Genomic DNA, 17,021 nt, shown 5'->3' on the forward strand with positions numbered 1-17,021 from the left:
GAGTGGACGAAGGAACTTGCGCAGGCTTTGTACCGTACTCACTGTGGTTGGGATAAATTCGGACCCCAACACGAGATTCCCTTACGGTCAATGCAATAGCCTCAACCTCAATACCCCATGCGACGTGAAGTGAAGGTTTCCATGGTGGAAATCATTGAACAATTGGAATATCAAGGCGTAATTGAAACTTGTGTGCCTCCGATGAATAACCCACTTTTTACTGTGACCAAGCCTGATGGTTCATACCGTTTGGCATTGGATTACCGGGATTTAAACTCGCATTGCTGTAACTGTGCAGTACAGAATACCCACGACTCTGCTTCGGTAGATGGTCTTGTGCGGTAGAATCCCAGCCATGCATGTGTGGACTGAACGTGATTACCCATTACCCGGACCACGCACGCCCTACGGACGCACGGATCGGGTGCGCTCTCCCTACCCCAAGCACCCCATGAAGCTCGGGAGGCACACGTCCTCGACTTCACCTCCTGTTGGAAGAACAGGGGAATTAGCGACTTTTCACGTTCAGTCCACACACGCGTGGCTGGCATTCTACCGGTTACTGCCACCACGATCTTGTTACCACCGTAGCCCCTCAGCCCTGATGAGTCACATCTACCTTCACAGTGTGACAAAACACGTGTCGGCTGGCTACAATTTTCTGTACTGACCAACAATTGACTTATAAACACCTTTCACCCACATGAATCATTGTGTTTGCCGTTTTTAATTTTAACGTAGACTTTCTCTCAGAGGGTAAATGCTTGTCCTTACACTAGGACAAAGTAACCTACTAGCATGTGCACAGGATCTGTTCTTCTTCTTGTTGGTTTAGGCCTTCCTACACCACCACAGGGGTTGTTTTTCCTGTTGGGTTTGTGTTCCCCTGTCCTGCTTTGCACCGTGTGCCTACTGCACGAAAATTTCAGCATCAAGAGCACACTGCTCAGAGCGCCACTGCTTCCTGCTCTCTCAACTCAAACCAAGTCTCCGGATGTCACGTTTATTTTTGATGCCTTCTTGCAGTCACAGGAGTATTTACAGTATGAATTTGTTCATCCTGCTCCTTTGACTATGCGTCCTTTGGAGGATTTCCGTAGTATCATTTACTCTGATGGTTCTGTGCAGGTAGAGCATGGGTCCAAGCACGCATATTTCTCAGCCTGCGCAATTGTGGTCGGTACAATGGTGAATGGAGAGTTCATGTCCGATGTTGTGCATACACAGACATTAGGGGACTGTACCGCCCAGTTGGCAGAGCTCTGTGCTCTACTGTTTGCATTGGAGTACGCAGATTCTGGTGTGACTACTCTTATTGTGAGTGACTCTTATTACTGTGTCCAGTCTTACAATGAAAATCTGTTCTTTCGGACTCAAAATGACTATCGCGATTCCAAGGGGAGCACAATAAAACATAAAATGATCTGGGTCCGAATGGCTGAACTTAAAGAGCGAATGCCATTCGTGTATGTAATTCATACTCTCGGTCATCAGCGTGTTGGAGTTCACGCTGTTAGCAATAGTTTGGCCGATGAGGCCGCAAAGTCAGCAGTAGCGACATATTTGGTTGCAGCAGTTACACGTTCCAAAAGAAAGATTGATGATGATATCTTGGCAGCAATTGCCGCTACTGAGAAGGGTAGTAAATGTCCTACGGGATTTCCTTCAAAGTATACTTATCACTTAAGTCCTGATAAAGTTCCTTATGTGAAAATACCCGACGTTGATGACAGATTGATTCGCAACGCGGATCGCAGGCCCTCACTGATTACAGCTGCCCACGAAGGTGCTGAGTCCGCGCATGCGGGTGTTTTGGCTACTGTGTCTCAGCTACAACAACATTTCTGGTGGCGGGGACTGTACAAACAGACGTGTGATTATGTCCTTCAATGTGACATCTGTCAGCAGATCAAGCCTTTGACTGCTGCGCGTCCTCCCCAGACACAGTTGTACATATCTAATAAACCACTTGGGTGTGTTTATTTAGATAACTGCGTTCCTTTCCCTCTGATACTGCGTATAAGTATATCTTAGTTGCAGTTGATTCATGCACATGCTTTGTTTGGGTTTGGTCACACCGCAGCGCTGATTCGCGAACAGTCATAAGAGACTTGCGTGTCTTGGAAATTTTTGCCTGTGGCACCTTCTATTCGGACCAGGGTCCAGCGTTCGTCTTTAAGGCGTACTAGGATGCCATGAGTTCATTGGGGGTCAAATTTTTGTCTCCATACCGGCCTGAGGGTAATAGTGTTGTGGAGCGAATGAACTATGATTTAAAGCAGTCATTGACCACCAGGGTTATAGGAATAATAATAATAACAATAAGAGCATCTTGTATAGCGCCTGGTTACACTTAGAACAGTGTGTCCCCGCGCTGTATAAACAAAGGACTGGGCCGCTCCCGAAAGAAGAAGAAAAAGAAAATTGGGAGGCAAGGAACGAAGACTTATAGCTGCGGGAACAGATAGGTTTTTAGTTTTTGATGGAAGCTCCTCTAGGTACCTGCAGGAACTGGGTAGCCCATCTCTATAGTGTGCAGCGTGCACCTAATAAACTCCCTAGAAGGTCTCTGGGTTGGCTGAACCCATACGAAAAGCTCTTTGGTATCAAAATGTTCGTCCCAGGCCTTGAAGGTCTAGACCAGACGGCGGCTGCTGCCCCCTTTGACAAAGATGAACATTGTCATGTTTTACAGAATCTACAAGAGACAGTTTTGCAAAGGAACACTTGCTCTCCACAGCTGATGCTGCGTTTCAGATCCCGGTAGTTGGCTGCCTACCCCGATTCGGAGAAATGGTTCGAGAGAAGATTTAGAACAAGAAAGAATTTGGTCCTCCATATCGAGCTCCAGTTCCTGTGCTTGGCCTGCAGGGCACAGGAACGGTCATTTTACCACCTCTTCCAGGTCGTAAAGAAAAAAGGTACATCTCCATTGACAAAGTCAAACTACACTGAGTGGCTGATTCTTCTTAGCATGACACCTGTGGTGTCCTGTCCGGCACTGCAGAGGAATTCCATTTTGACTCCGGCTCCTATTCTTTGTATAAACCTATATGTCTTATTTTATATAGTTTTTATTATTTTTGGTAAATGTATTTTTTTGCGTTTAATTTGTTAATTATTTTATTATTTATCTATTTATATGTGTTTTATATTAGTAAATTAGAATTATACTATATATAGTATAAAATGTTACTTAAATGATGTATTTTACAATATAGCTATGTTATTTTTTAAATATTTATTGTTTTCAATTCCCTATATGTTCCTATTGAAAATGAATATTTTTGTCTTTTTTACCAATATTAGTTAGAAACAATGTTTTTTTCTGTATTTTTTATCACAATATTTGTGGTCTCAATATTATGTTGCTTAACCAGTTCACCAATGGCATTGTTTGCTGTTGGGTGGGTGAGTCAGTAATGTTTCTACGTTCATGTTAGATTCATACCACATTTAATGAATATCCGTCTATTCAGTGATATCATCTGATGTGCTTACATGGAAGGTTTGTGCATGTTAAAGAAATTTTAAGGAGCCTGCATCACATTTTTACATTAGGTGTGTTGCACGATATACATGACAACTGTTTTAAAGGCTTGACTCGAGTACAGATTCTTACAGACTATTTATGTGACCCCCCCTGTCTTCCATCAGACAACCAGACACCTCCGCTCTGCGTCCCTTTCTGCAACCCTCGCCCCCTGTCCGACATAGCAGATGTGGAGGTCACTCCTACTCCTACCTACCAGCTTCTTCTCCTACCTAGCAGCTCCTTATCCTACCTAGCAGCTCCTTCTCCTATCTAGCAGCTCCTTCTCCTACATAGCAGCTCCTTCTCATATCTAGCAGGTCTTTCTCCTGCGTAGCAGTTCCTTCTCCTAAACAGCACCTCCTTCGCCTACCTAGCAGCTCCTTCTCCTATCTAGCAGCTCCTTCTTCTACCTAGCAGCTCCTTCTCCTACCAAGTTGTTCATTCTCCGACCTAGCAGCTCATTCTTCTACCTAGCAGTTCCTGCTCCTGCATAGCAGTTGCTTCTCCTACCTAGAAGCTCCTTCTCCTACCTAGCAGCTCATTCTCCTACCAAGCAGTTACTTCTCCTACCTAGCAGCTCCTTCAACTAGCTATCAGCTCCTTCTGCTACCTAGCATTTCCTTCTACCCTCCAACTCTTTCTCCTACCTAGCAGCTCCTTCTCCTACCTAGCAGTCCCTTCTCCTACCTAGCAGTTCCTTCTCCTACAGAGCAGCTCCTTCTCCTACCTAGCAGTTCCTTCTCCTACCTAGCAGCTCCTACTCCCACCTAGCAGCTCCTTCTCCTACCTAGCTGGAAGGACATAGAATGAGCTACCCTTTCATCTACAGACCTCCCCATCTCTTTCAGAGTTCCAAAAGTCCTTGAAGACTTAGCTATTCGGCTTCTCAACTGGACCCTGCCAGCGCCTGGACACCCTCACAGAGGACAAGCAGCGCTGTACAAATCTACTGATTGATTGATTGATTGATTGATTGATTGATTTAGAGCCAAGTCAAAAAACCTTTACTTAGCTCTACGTTTGTTTATGCATTTATCCACGGGTGCACCCATCACTATTTACAACTTGTCAGTCACTTGATAAAATGATTTGTAAAAGTCGAGGGCTGCCAACATGGAGCCCCGCCTAAATCACGAATTAGCAAACTTTACCATCAAGGCTTCTCGTAGCAGAGATGAAGAAGAGTGCGTGCAGTGAAAATACTTTTACAGTGAGCGATCGCTGGTCTGGCACTCCAGGTGTTGTGTTGTATGTGACCACAGTCATGTGCTTCCAGGGAGAGCTATCAGGAATGGGACGGGCAGGGGCATAGATTAAGGGACGATGTTCAGGGTGTGACATTCTTGCCTGGGTAGTTGGTTCTCGGTCCGTGAGTTGGACTTGCTCTTTCTGTGTCAGTTTTTTCCAGCAGTCTTATTTCACTAAAAGCTTTTAACTTCTTAGTTTATTGTAGAGGAAACTTCAATATATATACAGTAAACATCAAAGGAAGGGTTTTTAGTGAGGGTCAAGAGAAAGGGCGCACAGCTAAGTATTAGCGCAGAATTATTATATGTTTCCAGCGAATGTTGTGAGGTGCAAAAACAGGTTGAGGGGATGAGCCCTATAACCCCTCAAAATAGTGTCCACAAGTGCTGACACTATGTACAAATGAAAGACAAAAACCTATGCACACTCTAGTACTAAAAGAAAGTTGTCATGGTAAACATAATACAAACAAATGAGACAAAGCGTATTATTCATCAAAAAAACACAGGTTTCTTGTAGTCAATTGATGGATAGTGTGTCTTTAATGTTCATCAGAACCAGCCGACACGTGTTTCGTCACGTGTATGGAACAATCTTCCCGCGACTCTTCAGGGCTAATGATATATGATGTGATGTTTGTGGAGTCGCTCCGTCGGTGATACTTCCGACCCGACAGGGCCCAGGACTGAGTAAAAATGCTGAGATCGGAGAATTCTAAATAAATAACAATAAGGTTTCAAAAGAGTCAAATGACAATGTAATTCGTAAAGGACTACCCTCCAGACGTTTAGGTAATCAAGAATTTGGAGAATTTGATGTAAGAAATTTCACTTGTGGAGATACGGTATGGTCGGAGGATCAGTAGTGATCCTGATGAAATCGCCGTTCTCCACGTTGTGTCCCGGGTATGGTCAATATATATACACTCACTGGTTTACAAATAGAAAAAGAAATCTGCAGCCATCTGAGTACTCTTCCAATGGGAGCAAATCTTCAACTTTTTGGAGTTTACAGCAATAGGCTTGGAAAGCGGCAGCAGTCTCAGGTTTCCAGGCTTACTACTGGAACTTACAACACCCAAAGGTTTATGGGATGGATGTTTGTTGTTATTCATTTGTTCAGCGTCTTGAGACCCTCACAGGTGAGTAGTCATGCTTTATAAGATTACTGATTGATGGATTGTTGTCTAACCACTGCATGCCAATGTATGTTGCCAAGCAAAAATTTAAACTGTGCATTTTGGAAATGCTAATGACCATCAACTTCAAGTTGATGGTAATATGTGCATGCGTTGAAAAATGCACAAAAATGCATTATTCAAATTGCCTTGTAGGGTAGACATATGTGTGCTCTACATGTGCACACTTACCTTTGTTTGTGGGGTGCTTCAGGGGTGCCTTGGGCCCCCGGGCACCTTTGAATTTGCATTTGCTATTTGCGACTACCAATTAGGTAATCACAATTAGCGAAAGCAATGCCATTCCTTCCTATGGACCTGTAGGTGCATAGGATTTAATGGAGTCACATTGCGAAATAGCGATTCGCATTTTCCGAATCACTATTAGGTAATGTTAAGGAATCGCACATTTTGTTTGCGATTCCTACATGCATAGCATTTTGCGATTTACAAATAGCGAATCGGGAAAAGGCTTGATGCATGTGCCTCATACATCTTTATTTAACTAGCACGAAGGACTGTAGATTGTTGAAAAAGTGTCAAGATACAACATTATCTCTTCACATGGACTCGCTCCCCCTCCCTGCTCCTCTGCAGACCTCAGCTGCGGTCTTCCTTCAGAGGATGAGCCCTCAGGGGCTGTTTCCTGGATCCTGTGCCCTGAAGGATGTTTCCTATTTTCTTCTCTGCTCTGCGCCTCTGTTGACTGTGACAGAGTCCGCACGGACTGCGCGGTCCTCGCTAAGTACAGGCTGTCGCGGAACAACAAGTGTCACCAAGAGGCGGACGTTAATGGCAGTAACTGTTTTAGACACAGCCCTTGTCTGAGGTCCCCTGAGGCTGGCACTCTCCATCCTCAGTGCCTTCAATGCACAAGAATCTGCAGTAAAACTCATATCACAGAAAATACATGTTATTCAAATTACCATTTATTGATTTCACTAAATAAAGAAATCTGTTCTGCTCTGTTGGACTGAAGAAGGTGGTGGGTCAGTGACTGACAGCCTCTGAGGCACAAGTATTCAGTCACTGATGGACGACTGACATGGGGCAGTCATTGATGTGTTAATCAAGAGAGTCATCTTTGTCCCTCCACGCCGGGACACTCTTGAGTATCTGTGTGCATTATAAAACTAAATAACATAACATAACATGTTGCACTGTCACCAAGTCACCTTGTTTTACAAACAGGTTAGACATTGTGTCAAGCTCTGGGGGGCTGTCTGGATGAAAACACAACCCAACTACAAGAGAGATTCAAAGTGCAGATCACAGAAACATTGCAAACTGTGTCCATAATGTTAAATGTAAAAAAATCTATTCGGCAAATGCAGCAAATGTATTCCTAATTCTACTGTTAGGATTACAAGACGTGGATTTGAAACATGGAACTAACCTGCCCCTTTTCTGCATTATATGGGAAGCAAAAACATGCAAAAAACTGTTTGCTTCATTTCAAACCAAGACTGAAATATGCTCCCACATTTTGAACCAGTCTGAAGTGACTTCTTCCACTTGAAATAAACTTGCAGCTCCTTGATAAGGTTGGTGTGTGTTACACATACTTAATAACATTTGCCAGACACTCAGGCCCAGATTGATGCAACTCAGGGCATGAAGCAAAGTTGTTTAGATGTGCTGCATTAAATGGAGAGAGCAGAACATTGCCATATGTACAAAGGGATGTAAGTCATGACACCGTGCTACCATTACAACGCAACCATCACAACGCAAGTCGTTACAATGACTTGCGCTGTAGGCACTGGATTTAGGAATAGTATGATTTACTATTCCAACTCCAGCCTACGTAACAGTAGGGAAGGTGTTGGAATAGTAAATCACAGTATTCCTTAGTATATAACGCCATCCAGCGCAAGTCGTTGTAACGACTTGTGTTGTAATGGCTGCATCGTAATGGTAGTGCAGTGTAAAGCCCGCGTTATAATGGCTGTCGCCCATACAAAGAGGCTGCACACATCTACCGTCTCCATGCGCTGGTGAACTGCCAATAGCCGTGCACTCTTGTGCCATGGTGCAAGGATGTCTGCATTGTGCTCAGCATAGATTGTCCTCCCCCGTTTTGGGAATACTGACGGTGACTTGTGCCCGAGAACCCTGAATCGAGTCAAACACGCAGACAGAGAACCTCACAGTTAACTTCGGTACCTGTACCCCTGCGGCAACGAATTAGTGGCAATTCCAACTTTATGCCATGTGTTTGGAATTACGTACACAATCGGTGGTTTAATAATTCCCCGTGTTACCGGATTGCCCAGGAGGCGCCGGTAAGAAAACTCTACTTCACATGATATTGGTCCCATTCTTCATACCACAAGTTAATTTTAATATGAGATCGTCTGAACCTGAACTAGGTGAATCCTAACCAGCCAGGAGGGAGTCGCACCTAACCAGCTGTGTTGGTGGCTGATCCAGACAACGAGTGTGATCACGGCCAGGCTTCTTCCCCCTCCCCCGCCCCCCCACGTCCTGATGAAGACCCGCAGCCGAGGAAGTGAAACTCCCTAGAGCACTAGGGTCGAAACGTCGACTTTTTATAATTTCTGTGCCTGTACCCCTCATTGTCCCCCCTTTTCCTCCTCTAGAACAATTTGGACAGGCCTATTAATCAGCGGAAACAATACCGCTTGATTGTTGTTTTTTGTAAATATTTGAACCATATGCCTGAACTTTTTCCTCCTTTCCTCTTTCCACTTGAGCACCCTTTTTCACTTTGACTATAGCTCTTCTAGTCTTTGCGCCGTGTATTTGAATAATTGTTTTGATGATAATGTAAATAATTGTGTTATTCTGTTTTTGATAAATACAAATTTTGAAATGTGGGTTTGGTGTTCATTGCCTATTCAATAACCTGTCTCTCCCATGTAGCTTGACTTCTCAAATGCAGATTGAATCGCATTTCTAATCTATAAATTATCCTATGGATTAAGTCAATTTAATTAATAGTCTAGGGCCATTGTTTTGTTTATATCAGCATAGATTGTGTACAGGTAGGGAGGCAAAGCTTTAAATACATGTCCTCTTTGTAAGTGTGCTGCAGGATGCAGCATACATGCAAAGAGGAAAAACCAAGAGAAGTATAAATATTTCTCCTCATTCCGTCAGCCTCAGGGGGGATCAGGAGTTTGGCAAAAATCAATGTCCACAATTCTTTGTAGATAAGGTGTTGCTTCAAATTCCATGGGGGGATGTGTGGGAACGCCCATGGAACACACATGGAATGACATCACTTTGGTGCACTTTGATGATCTGCATGAAACTTGGAAGCCAGCTGGATAATCTCAGTTCAAACCAGGGAGGCCATGGGACCCACCCCACTATATATGGCCTCAGTGGGTGTGTAGCCTGTGTATAGTGCAGAACAGGAACACACTAGGGGAACGTGGCATAGCAGAAAAAAATTGGAATTCACTGCAAAGGACACATTAGTTTAGCGAAAACAAAAACATCATGTTCAGTACTCCTTCGCTGGGGATAAAAAAATAAACAAACATGGATGTCGACAAAGAAAAAAACATGACAAGGGCCTTAGTTATGATGTGTGTTATGCGTTGCACCACAGAGAGAAAATGTAGGACTTTTTTGGATTTGTATAAACTGAATCATAATGAAATTAAAAGGCATGTGTAGGGTGCCCACATACTCCAGGGAGTGTCCCAGTGCTAGAGAGAAACGTCACCTGCAGAATAAAAGAAAGAAGGTTTAATCCACTTGATGGAAAAACTGAGGGCCATATTTATGAGGCCTTGCGACAGTTTTGCTCTTCAGTTACGTCACTTTTTGTGACGCATCGGCAGCGGAAAACATGCCTCCTGTTGCGCCCTATTTACAAAGTGACGCATCTATGGAGATGCGTCACTTTGTAAATCCCTGCGCTACATTATACCTGCGTCAGGTATAATGGTTGCAGGGTGGGCGTTCCCACATAAGTAAGCCTCGTAGAAGTGACTTGGTGAAATCTAACAGATTTCACGGCGCCACTTCTAGGGTGCAAATGCGTCAATATCTTACGCCTACTGTCTGAGGCAAGCCCTTTGACATGGGGCTTGCTCCATGTGAAAGGAAACATTGCTGGAGTTGGATCACTTTTGTGACACACTCCAGCAATGCGTCACTTTTGTGCCATACAGATATGTCAGAAATACTGACGTATCTGTAACTCCTTGCGACATGATGCGTCATAAAGTAAATATGATGCATCAATCATGTTGCAAGGAGGGCACACTGAGAAGTGATGCATCATTGCTTTCACGCAGCGATGCATCACTTCTCATAAATGAGGCCCCAGGTTTTTAGCCTCCCCCTGGAAACCAAAAGCTCAAGGATAACATGCGGTTCCAGAGGGAGTGTGTTTCAGGCCTTTGATATGAGATAAGAAAATGATTTTCCACTAATTCTGGCCGGGCAATCTTTAGGAATGCTGGCTAGATGGCCGTAGGTTGACCATAAAACTCTGGGAGGGGAATATTCATAAATCCACCTGCTCAGGTACACTGCTCCAATCTCATGCAGTCCACTTGTTTTTACAGAATTGTATACGGACGCACATCAAAGATAAGGAGATATTTGGTGACTTTAGATTGATTCAAGCCCAGGATCACAGCTTTATCTTTATCATTAACAATACTACGTCCCTTTCTGACTTCGGAGGCTGAGGCCACATCATTTGTCTACTTGCCACCACTTGCACCTGGTTGCCCAATGGTGTCCCACACTTGGTCCTGATGAAGACCCTACTGTAAAAACTACATTTCTCTACACCTACCCCCGGGGTCGAAACGTCGACGGCTTGATATTGTTTTCACCATTCTGGACAAACAGTGATAGTTTCCTCGTGTGTCCTAACACTATGGTGTTGTAAATAGATAGGCCATGTGTCTCAGGCCGGACTAGCATCTTTAAACCTTTTGGATGTATATATTGCTCACTGCACTCCCCCTTTTTTACTTATCCTCACCATTGCACAGTGCTGCACTTACCCTTCCCTGCCTTCTGGGGCACCTTTCTTTAAATGTTTTAACATTGATGTGTTCCTTGTGAACTTAATAACTCTTGTTCCACATGAATAAATATGTTAAATTGATCAATTGTTAAATAAATTGTTGTGAATTAATTTTACAGGCGATGTTTAATGGTGTGCTTAAACATTGTGTTCACTAGGGACATTTTTTCCATGTATCATTCTCATGCAGGGCTTAGTGACCCAGGACCACTGTCTTAAAGAGATTCTTAATGGGTAGCCAGTGGAGTGATTTCAGATGAGGGGTCATATGGGTTCCAGGAGCAAGATTGAGGACTGTTCTGGCTGCTGCAGTCTGGGTCATTTGCAGACCACTCAGAAATTTGTCAGGAAGGCTTAGATGAATTACATTTCCATAGTTGAGCCTGGAAGTAATAATGGCATGGATCACCATTTTTCTAGTTTCGACAGATAGAAGAGGTAAACTATTTTTTACGTAGCAACAATAATAGGGGCCCACAAGAGCCTGAATTTGGGGTTAAAATAACAGGATAGTCAAATTTGAATCCCAAATGTTTTACCGAGCTCTGATGAGTAGTTGAATGAGGGACACCCTGAGGCCACCAAGTACTTCAAACCTCAGATGGGGTAGAGCCAAAAATCACAATCTCCGTTTTATTGGGATTGCATTTTAGTTGGGTAATGGACAGCAAATTGAACACCTTAATAAGCCAGAGATAATAACTCCTCCATCAAATGTTGCTGCTTTTTCACAAGTAAAGAGCAGCTGAGTATCGCCAGTGTATGATATTATTTTAGCCCTTAGTGTGAACAACTTCTCTCTACCTTCGATATCGAATCACTTTACACGAATATACCTCAAGATGACGCATTGTGTGTACTTTAGTTTGTCCTTGAATTGAGAGATCGCCCCCATCAAGTACCCACTAAATTTATTGTATATGTAGCCCAATTGTGCTTGAAAAACAATTTCTTTAATTTTTAAGGTAAACTGTTTCTCCAAATTTCGGGGGTAGCCATGGGGAGTAGTTTTTCCCCTGAAATCGTTAACCTTGTGATGGCCCAATTTGAGCAAAAGTGGATATATAGCGACACAAACCCATATAAACATCAAGTGGAATTTTGGTGTCGCTATATTGATGACATTTTTATGATTTGGAACGGTGATGCAACACTACTTACGGAGTTCCACAATTGGTTGAATTGTAGAACGCGTGAATTTAATTTTACGGTGTCAAGCGACTCCAACAAAATTCATTTCTTGGATGTATATATTGAGCATGAAGAAGGTAAATTGTGTGTAAGTCTGTATACTGAACCTACAGACCGCAATATTTTATTACACTTCACCAGTAATCACCCACGGACTTTAAAAGAAAATCTACCATACGGTCAATTCCTCCGGATAAGGAGGAACTGCAGTAACAAAGACCAGTATTTTTCCATGCTAATAAACTGAAAGAAAAGCTTGAGAAACGAGGCTATCCAAAAAGATTGATCAAAGTAGCTCTCAAAAGAGCTTGGTACACTCCTAGTGAAACATTGCTGGTACCGAAAGATAAGGACAATGCAAACACCCCACTCACCTGTGTGCTAACCTTTGACCCTCGAGCTAACAAGGTTAAGAAAATAATTCAAAGAAATTGGAAGGTTTTGGATGAATTTGAAATACCTGAACCATTGTTTGCTTTCAAGAAAGGTCAGAATATCCATAGCCAGTTAGTAAGATCCTCAATCACCAAAGAGAAGGTTGTGCCGAGAGACACAAGAGATCTGCTAGGATTACCTCCGGTACTGGGCCATTTTAAATGCCATAATTGTTGGCATGTGACCTTACAAAGGACTCGAAGGAGATTGATATCAATGGTACAATTCATATATAAAGATCATTCTCTAATTGCAATTCAAAAAATCTCATTTACTGCATTAAATGTCCATGTGAGAAATTTTATATTGGACAAACCATCCAGACAGTTAAAACCCGTATTTTACAGCACAATCAAGAATAAAATGCAAAATCACAGGGGCACCTTTGGTAAGCCACTTCCTTGCTCATAATCATGAGCAAGGACCCCCGACACCGGGGGCTGATCTCAATTACCCTCCTTCCCGCCCCGGTCCGACGCGGTGACTAGCACCGCTGCGCGGAGGGCGAGGAAGGTAGAGACAGCTACTTCCGGTGCGCGGGGGCGGTTAGCGGTCTAGTGCTCCTGAGGCACTGGCGCTGAGGGACTTGAAGGCACTGAAGAGACCGGGCCGCGTGGTGGTGAGTAGGCAGTGACAGTGTCTACAGCCACTGTGCTCGGCGCTGCTGCATTTTAACATTGGTGCTGAATTTTAAACTTTTACACATCTGTACGGAGCTAACGACGAGATAGCGATTGAGGCTTCCCTCTTAAAATTTTATTTTGGCTAATAGACTGGCTGGCTTACCTGTTGAACCCGACACCGGGGGCTGATCTCAATTACCCTCCTTCCCGCCCCGGTCCGACGCGGTGACTAGCACCGTTGCGCGGAGGGCGAGGAAGGTAGAGACAGCTACTTCTGGTGCGCGGCGGGGGCCGGTTAGCGGTCTAGTGCTCCTGAGGCACTGACGCTGAGGGGCTTAAAAGGCGGATGCCCACCCGGCCGCGCGCCAAAGGCGCGCCAAAGACAAGCCCATCTGCGCCCGTCCGCGGCCGTGCGGGGACCGGGACCAGAACCCCTGAGCAAAATGTGGTAAGAATACAGTGGAGCGCAGATCAACGCCGGGAACTTTGTCCCAAAACCTCTAACGTATGCTACCACAGCCTGAAAGTGGAGGCGAATCTGAGCTGCAAGGAATGTCGGTTTACATTCTGCACGGCAGATAAAATGGAGCCGCAGGGAACTAGGCTTGTATGTGGTTTGTTGAATGTAAGGTCAATGCGCAAACACAAATTAGATATTTGTGACTTACTTACGGATAACAAACTTGACCTCCTATTTCTCACGATAACGTGGCTGGACGTCAATTCCGAGCCTGACATAATTGAGGCACTCCCTGGGGGGTATATAATGGTCAGGCTGGATAGGGCCTCCGGCAGAGGAGGAGGAATAGGAATTATATTTAAACAACCACTAGGCTGTCAATTGGAGCGACAATCTGTAGCTGATAGTGTGGCGGGCAGCTTTACTATTAAGGTGAACCCTTCCACAACGTTTAAAGGTCTCCTGATTAATAGGCCTCCGGGCCTCTATACCCGATTTATCGATAGTTTGATGGAAGGTATGATGGAATCAGCTCTGCGGAGGGACAGGCTCCTTCTGTTAGGCGATCTCAATATGCATTTAGAGAACTTATCTGAAGGGATTGGTTGATCTATGTCAGGAACTGCATGCACTCTAATTCAACCTTAAGGTAAAGGTTCCTACCCATCAGCAGGGTCATTTATTGGATATCATATTTGGCAACTGGCGGGAAGTTGAAGTACAGTCACCTATCCCCATTCCATGGTCGGACCACTTCCTTGTGCCCTTTGTGGTAAGCATCTCCAAAACTAAAGGTCAGGAACAGCCTATGTTAAATTACCAGAGGCGCAAATGGGCAGACTTCTCCCAGTCCAAGTTCAATACTGCCCTGGCCAAAGGAGGGCAGCCGGGAGGTAAGGATGTCGAATCTGCGTCCCGCATTCTGGACAGATGCATAAGAAATGCCTTGGATAGTACGGCTCTGCTATATCTGAACAAGTCTCGGAGGAGGGCTCAGAAATCGGCCCCATGGTATAACGATGATCTGCATCGAGCAAAGGCATAATGTAAACATCTTGAGAGGCAGTGGAGGTTAGGCTTCCGGCACCAGGCTAAGCTGGAATACAAAGCTAAGCGGAGGGCCTACCATGGGCTAATCAGAAAGGCCAAGGCATCGCATTATGCAGGGAGAATTGGAGAAGCAGAAAACTCCATGAAGGAGCTATTTAAGATTTATAGGGAAATCTCCTCGCTTAATCCATCTGGCATGCCCACTGATAGCTCAGAGGACTCCTGCAATCGTATTGCTGGATTTTTCTCTGAGAAAGTGGCTATGATAAACTCCTCCTTTCCGGGAGATAGAAAATTGGGGTCAGACTTTGTAGAGGTTAAGTGTGAAGATGGGAGAGCACATAGGCTGGAGCACTTTATAACCCCTCCCCCTGAGACAATACGGCAGATCTGCTGCTCCATAAATTCGGGGTCCCCAAGAGACCCCGCCTCGCCAAAATTTCTCGCGGAAAGTCTGGATATCCTGGAACCCTATATTAGGCATGTGCTAGATACATCATTTAGTACGCACACGGTGCCTGAAGGGTGGAAGAGGGCGGTAGTATTACCCCTTCAGAAAAAGCCAAAATTAGTTGGGAGAAGTTGGAGAACCTCCGCCCCAAATCGCTGCTACCTTATCTGGCCAAAGTGGCAGAGAAGGTTGTCAATTCCCAGCTTATGACCTATGTGGAGGATGCTTACCTGCTCCACTCGACTCAGTTTGGGTTTAGACCAGGCCGCTCTACAGAGTCAGTGCTGCTCATGGCTGTTGAGACCATCAGACAGGGGGTGGATGAGGGACAGGCTATGGCCCTCATCCTCCTAGACCTGAGCACAGCATTTGACACTGTAGCGCATTTCACCTTGCTGCAGTGTCTGAATAAGGGTGGAGTCTCAGGCGCGGCGTTAAAGTGGATTCAGTCCTTTCTGACGAATCGGGGATTCCAGGTCAGGCAGGGCAATCACTACTCTAGAGAGTTCAATCTGGATCAGGGCGTGCCCCAGGGCTCGGCCCTGAGTCCGACTCTATTTAATTTGTATGTCTTCCCTGTGGCAACTATAGCTGAGAGTCACGGCATGCGAATTCTGTCGTATGCCGATGACACGCAGCTGGTCAGCTCCCTGTCTCGGGCACCGGATGCTGGGGCATCCAGCCTCAGAGCATGCATGCAGGAGCTCGCCTCCTGGATGTCCTACAACTGCCTTAGGCTGAATGGTAGCAAGACTGAGGTGATCGTGGTGGGAGGCGGCCCGTCGGTATGGTCTTCAGCTTGGTGGCTTTCCTGTTTGGGGCTGGTCCCCCTACCTTGCCAGCAGTCTAAGAATCTGGGCGTGCTGCTTGATTCGGACTTGACCTTCGCACCTCAGATTAGCCGGGTGGTGGGGGTGTGCTTTGGTGTCCTAAGGGTCTACTGAAAACCCTTGATCTCCTTCCAACGGATGTTAGACGGACACTGGTGCACGCCCTCGTTACCTCAAGACTGGATTATGGTAACCTCCTGTATCTGGGTGCCACGGCCAGGAGCCTGGACTGTCTACAGGTGCTGCAAAATGCGGCAGCTCAGCTAGTCTTGAGGCTTTCTTAAGTATCTGCCTCAAAGGCCGCATTGGAGGCACTCCATTGGCTCCCGGTCAGGAGAAGAATCGAATTCAAGACCCTATGTACGTGTCACCGTATTATTGGGGGCAAAGCACCCAGGCCTCTACAGAGCCTTATTACACCGTACAGGCCGGTTCGACCTCTTAGATCTGCTGGCACTGGTCTGCTGACGGTCCCCAAAATCAAAAAGGCCCGGATGGGAGGAAGGTCCTTTCGCCTCCTTGCAGCGAAGAGGTGGAATAAGCTGCTGCTAGAGCTCCGCATGGAACCATCGGAGACCAGGTTTAGAATAAAGCTTAAAACATATCTGTTTGTGCAATAACTTGGCACATTGAGCACAGTGCTATGTTCTACTTTCCATAGCGCGGGGACATGCCGGTGTGCGTAACCAGGCACTCTACAAGATTCCCTATTATTATTCTTCAGTAAAAGACATTCATTGGTCAGTGTTGTGTGTTGTCTCAAACATCAACAAAGGAGAGACAGAAATCATACTCAACCACCTTGAACCTAGATTGATTGAGAAGTACCAAACATCAAAATCAGGTTTAAATGATAAAGACGAGATTTGGTCGCTGCTGAGTTAAAAATATGACTATAGTCGTACCTGTATATTGTGAGACTGTGTATGGTACATCGATTTCTTTTTATATTGATTCTTTTTATATTGATTGTTTGACAGATTATATAAAACTGCTTCAGA

The sequence above is a fragment of the Lissotriton helveticus genome, chromosome 4_1 (genome assembly GCF_964261635.1).
Source record: "Lissotriton helveticus chromosome 4_1, aLisHel1.1, whole genome shotgun sequence".
Taxonomy (NCBI): domain Eukaryota; kingdom Metazoa; phylum Chordata; class Amphibia; order Caudata; family Salamandridae; genus Lissotriton; species Lissotriton helveticus.